The sequence below is a fragment of the Anomaloglossus baeobatrachus genome, chromosome 5 (assembly GCF_048569485.1).
Source record: "Anomaloglossus baeobatrachus isolate aAnoBae1 chromosome 5, aAnoBae1.hap1, whole genome shotgun sequence".
Taxonomy (NCBI): Eukaryota; Metazoa; Chordata; class Amphibia; order Anura; family Aromobatidae; genus Anomaloglossus; species Anomaloglossus baeobatrachus.
The window spans coordinates 372,324,261-372,329,854 of NC_134357.1; the positions used below are offsets into that span (position 1 = coordinate 372,324,261).

Sequence of the window (5,594 nt, forward strand, 5' to 3'; positions counted from 1 at the left end):
TGCAGGATGTGACAGAGGGGTGCAGGATGTGACAGAGGCGGGCAGGGTGTGAAAGAGGGGGCAGAGTGTGACAGGGGGGCAGGCTGTGTCAGGGGTGCAAACTATGCTAGAGGGGTGCAGTATTTGACAGAGGTTGGCAGGATGTGACAGAGTGGGGCAGGGTGTGACAGAGGGGGCAGTGCTTGACATAGGTGGCAGAGTTTGACAGAGGGGGGCAGGGTGTTACAGAACAGAAGAGGGCAGAGTATGCCAGAGAGGGGCAGGCTGTGACTGATGGGGACAGGGTGTGACAGAGGGGGGCAGGGTATGACAGAGGGGGCAGAGTGTGACAGAAGAGGGCAGAGTATGCCAGAGAGGGGCAGGCTGTGACTGATGGGGACAGGGTGTGACAGAGGGGTGCGGACTGCAATAGAGGGGAGCAGGCTGTGACAGGGGTGCAGACTGTGCCAGAGAGGTGCAGGCTGTGATAGGGGTGCAGGCTGTTACAGAGGGGGGGCAGACTGTGACAGAGGGATGCAGGGAAGGGTGTGAAAGGTGTGACAGAGGGGACAGGCTGCTACAGAGGGAGGCAGACACCTCCGCCCATAAATCAGCTCTATGCATCTCCCTTAGTGGCTGGAAAAGTGTACAGAGCCAGGACACCACAGCGCTATACTTTGTGTAATGGTCATTTATGGGTACTGCAGCTCAGCTCCTATGTAAGTTAATAGGAGCTGGGTTGCAATAATGGAGAATAGTGTATGGTGGTGTAGTAGGCAATCCTCCATAATCTGAATAGTCTGTACTATATCTCTTAACCATGCTGATACATTGTAGGAAACCCTCACTGTGTATTACATAACCATTAACGTTCTTGATCAGTTTAGAAAATCCAATTTCCAAATGTCATTTTACGGAAATCTAAAGTAACAGGGGAGACCACGTTCTGTATTCTCATCTATGAACCAGGATGGAGAAAGCATCGTCTCCTGCTCTGGAGCAGCCAAAACGTCCATGATTTCCATGGACAGCCTAGTGATTACAGTGGGTGATGTGTAATACTTTATTCCTTCTATGGAGGTGCTGTGGAGAAATTCAGTGTTTAATAGCATTGGGTTTTTTCATAGAGGCCAAAAAAGTTTTGGGACTTTCTAGGCTCCAGGGCCTGTTTGAGATTGCAAAACCTTCATTTATTGTAGTTATGCCCCTGATCAAGAGCCAAAGACCTCTATGGGCTTTATTCCCAGCACAATTACCTACATGTATTGTATGGGAAAACTTTACATGAGACTGAACGACCCCATTAAAGTCCATAGTGCTGAAGAATAAGACCCAGGGCCTAAACCCACATTCACCCAATGGACGTCCAATGAAATAAAGTCAAGAACAAAGATGTAAGGGTAAAAAGAAAATGTTATTTATAGCTGGAGGTTATTATTTATTTTATTATTATATATAAATGTCATTTATTCAACTGTCAGATTAATAATCCTAATTATGGGCCATGTTGATCCAGAGGAAGGCGAAAACCCCCTGTGAGAAATGGGCCAATTATCCTCATATCAGGGGGAGAAATTCCTTCCTGCCCCCAAAAAAGTACGGCAATCAGGATGAATCCCAGGATCAAGGGCTGATAACCTGTGTAATGAAATTAATTTCTAAATATGTATTAAACTATTTATCTTTTTATTTTTGAACTGAACTAATGACTATTTATGTATATGTGTGTCAGCTATAAATTATCTATTTTTCAAGTTTTTAAATATATTTTTAAAGCCATGACTGTGAGAATTACTTATACAATTTAAGGCCATGTTGATCCAGAGGAAGGTAAAAAAAATCCTTCCTGATCCCAAAAATGTCAATCTGGATGAATCCCAGGATCACTGATAGCTAATGTGTAATTGTAATTTAAAAAAGAAAAACAAAATTTTTTTTTAACTAATTTATAGTTATTTTTGTGTCAACTAAAAAAAATGTGTAAACCAAAAATATTGTATTATCTACTATATAAAGCTGAATGTGTGTCCGTGTGTGTCCGTGTGTGTCCGTGATTGGCATCTGCACCGTCGCAGCTACAGCCACAAAATTTTGCACACTCACACTTCTGGACCCCGAGAGCGTCATAGGCTATGTTGTGAGGCAAAATTTTAACCCCGCGCATTCCAATTTCCCAATCAATTTTGCCCCTAGCTACATAATGGGGAAAAAGTGAAACGAAAAGTGTATCCGCACCGTCGCATTTACAATCACGAAATTTTGCACAGATACCTCATGTGACCCAGGGAACGTCGTAGAGTATGTTTTGACAGGAAAATGTAACCCCGCGCTTTACAGTTACTCTCCAAAAAACATGGCTCCATTAAAGTAAATGGAGCCTGGAGCTACAGGTTATTAGTAGGATCTGTGATTGGTTGCTATAGGAACAAAAGACATTCATAGTATAAGAAGCTTATATGTGAGGTAATACGATGTCGGTGGGGAGACGGATAGAGAGAGACAGACAGAGAGACAGACAGGGAAAGAGACAGAGAGATAGAGACAGACAGGGAAAGAGACAGACAGGGAAAAAGACAGACAGAGACAAACGGTGAAAGAGACAGACAGAGACAAACAGTGAAAGAGACAGACGGTGAAAGAGACAGACGGTGAAAGAGACAGACGGTGAAAGAGACTGACCTGGAAAGAGACAGACAGACATGCAGACAGGGACAGAGACAGGCAGACAGGGAAGGAGCAGACAATCAGAGAGACAGACAAAAATAGATGGGGAAAGACACAGACCTTGATAGAGACAGACGGGGAAAGAGACAGAGAAATAGAGACAGACAAGGAAAGAGACAGACAGACAGGCAGTCAGGGAAAGAGACAGACAGGAAAAGACAGACAAAGAGACAGCAAGACAGACGTGGGAAAGAGACAGATCTGGGAAAGAGACAGACCTAGAAAGAGACAGATGGGGAAAGAAACAGAGAGATAGAGACAGACGGAGACAAGCAGACGGGGAAAGAGACAGACCTGGAAAGAGACAGACCTGGAAAGAGACAGACGGAGCACATTACTTGGCCAATTTAGTTAAATCTGTGTGGAATATCTGTGGTGTTGAAATATATGTTGTGAAATTCTTCTATTAGCTTAGTTTTTGCCTTTTAATAATTACATTTCTATCTATTTGTTCTGTCTTTTTTGTGTGCAGAATACATTTTTGTTAATACATTCTATTTTGTTAACAACAGTTATTAACCCGAGCAAAGCTGGGTAGTACAGCTAGTTTTACATAAATTATGGTGTATATACTGTATATATAGTGTATTTTTCTTTTTTGCTATAAATATAAGAATTTATTATTTATTCTACTTATTTTATTAAACCTACTTATTGGCCGTGTTGATCCAGAGGAAGGCGAAAATCCCCTTGTCCTCATATCAGGAGGAAAAATTTCTTCCTGACCCCAAATATGGCGATCGGGATGAATCCCAGGATCAAGGGCTAATAGCTCATGTGTTATACACTAGTGTAATTTTAAAAAAAAAATATTTATTATTTTTGGACTGTTATGTTTGTTTTTGTATCAACTAAGAAAAAAATAACCACAAATATTGTATTAATATACATAATTTTTTATAGGTTTTTGTTATAAATATGAGAACATATTTATTCTATTTTCCTAAACCTACTTATTGGCCATGTTGATCCAGAGGAAGGCGAAAAACCCCTATGATGAATGGGCCAATTGTTCCCATATCAGGGGTGAAAATTCCTTCCTGACCTCAAAGGATCAAAGGCTCCTAACCTAATTGCAGTGTGAGATTATTTTTTTTTGTAATATATAATTTATTGTTATATATCATATATATATATATATATATATATATATATATATATATATATATATATATATATATATATATATATATATATGGACTAAAAAATGTTTGTGTAAAGTATATTTAATTTTTATAACTTTTTTGGACACTACTTATCTGTAAATCTACTTATTGATCTATTACACTAAACCTGTTTAAGGCCGTGTATATCCAGAGGAAGGCGAAAACCCCCTATGAGGAATGGGCCAATTGTCCTCATATTAAGGGGAAAAATTCCTTCCTGACCCCAAATATGGCGATATAAATCTCAAGATCAAAAGCCGAAATCTCCATCTACGATCTATGTGTCTATGTGTTGGTGCCTATACCTATCATGTAGTGCAGGGGTCTATAGTTATCATGTAGTGTGGATGATGTGATTGTGTTTGGTGATGGGTGAAATACTTACCCGGCCTGTGCGGAGTGGAGTTCAGGGATAATGGCCCATGACTATTATTCCTGAACTCACCAGATGGACATCAGGCACAGGCCGCTCCTGGGGGCAGAGTATCTTCAGGTTGGATGATGTCAGATGCCAGCCCAGGATTGGAAGATGCAAAGTGAAGAGCGTGGTGCAGAGCCACAATGGCAGTGGTCGGGCATGATGATGTTATGGAGAGAGATGGTGTTCTATGGCAGCCGAGGTGACACACAGCAGCAGAGACATGAGGTACGGGTCAAGAGGCAAGAAATTCTGAGCAGTTGGCACGGGCTCATCCTGCAAGACATAAGAAGATTATTCATCAAATTGTATCTCCAAGATCTTCTGTTATTGTGTCGCCCTGGACAAGCCAGGGGACACAGGTAACAACACACACACACACCCACCCCCAGCAGTTCACAGCAGACATCCCCAAAGTGACCTGCTTTCTGCCTCGGGCTCAGACTGACACACCAGGTGGGCGGAGTCAGGAGATGGGGACGCCCACCCAGGAGTGAGCTGGCCTGAGGCAGGGAACAAGCCCAGTCAAGTCCTAGGAGAGGAGGAGAGAAGGTCTGCAGAGAGGCAGACATAGCCAGGGGCCTAGGTTGGAGCCTAGGGCCTCATACAGAGAGTCCGGCAGACGGTAGTGGCCGTCTGCAGGGAGCCGGGGAGACAGCTGGTGGAACCGTAGGTAGCCGGGGCTGGGCGGTGGCCCACCGGTACTGAAACGGGGAGCCAGCTGGAAGCTGGAACGCAGAAGGAGGGTGCACTGAGGCGAGAGAAAGGACTTATCTCACTAAACTGGGTCAGGGGAGAAACAACAACAGCAACCGTCCGAGGGACCCATCCAACCAGCCGTTTGTTTACCAAGAACTGTGTCGTGTTTACTGGCTGAGTGAGTACTTCTGTGCCGTGCGGCACAGCGCTGCCCCTGCGCCCCTGCACCTCCACAGGCCCCATAGCCCGCCTGTCCACCATCCAACAACCCCATCACTGGGCCCCGGGATCACCAACCCCTACCCACGGAGGGGCAACACAACAACTGGCTGCTCCATACCATTTCATGTCGTGAAAGATCAACCATTGCTCTGGCTCGTTGGTCTAGGGGTATGATTCTCGCTTTGGGTGCGAGAGGTCCCAGGTTCAAATCCCGGACGAGCCCTTGCGGTGCAAACCTTTGCTGCAGGGCTTCTTTCGGCGACTGCCTTGGGGGAGGATGTTGCCGTTTTCAATGTGATTGCTGTGCTCTGAGAGGTTGTCTGAAGAGTCTGTTCACCCTTCCTTGGCGGAGAACCCGGGTATTCCACTTTTTTTCCCTGCCCCCT

General features: G+C 44.3%; 1 non-coding gene across 1 annotated transcript; it reads left to right on the forward strand.

Annotated features, from left to right (window-relative positions):
- Positions 1–5,359: 5,359 nt before the first annotated feature.
- Positions 5,360–5,431, forward strand: TRNAP-UGG (transfer RNA proline (anticodon UGG)). The gene has a single exon. It is a non-coding gene; the product is annotated as a tRNA-Pro (tRNA).
- The last annotated feature ends 163 nt before the right edge of the window (positions 5,432–5,594 follow it).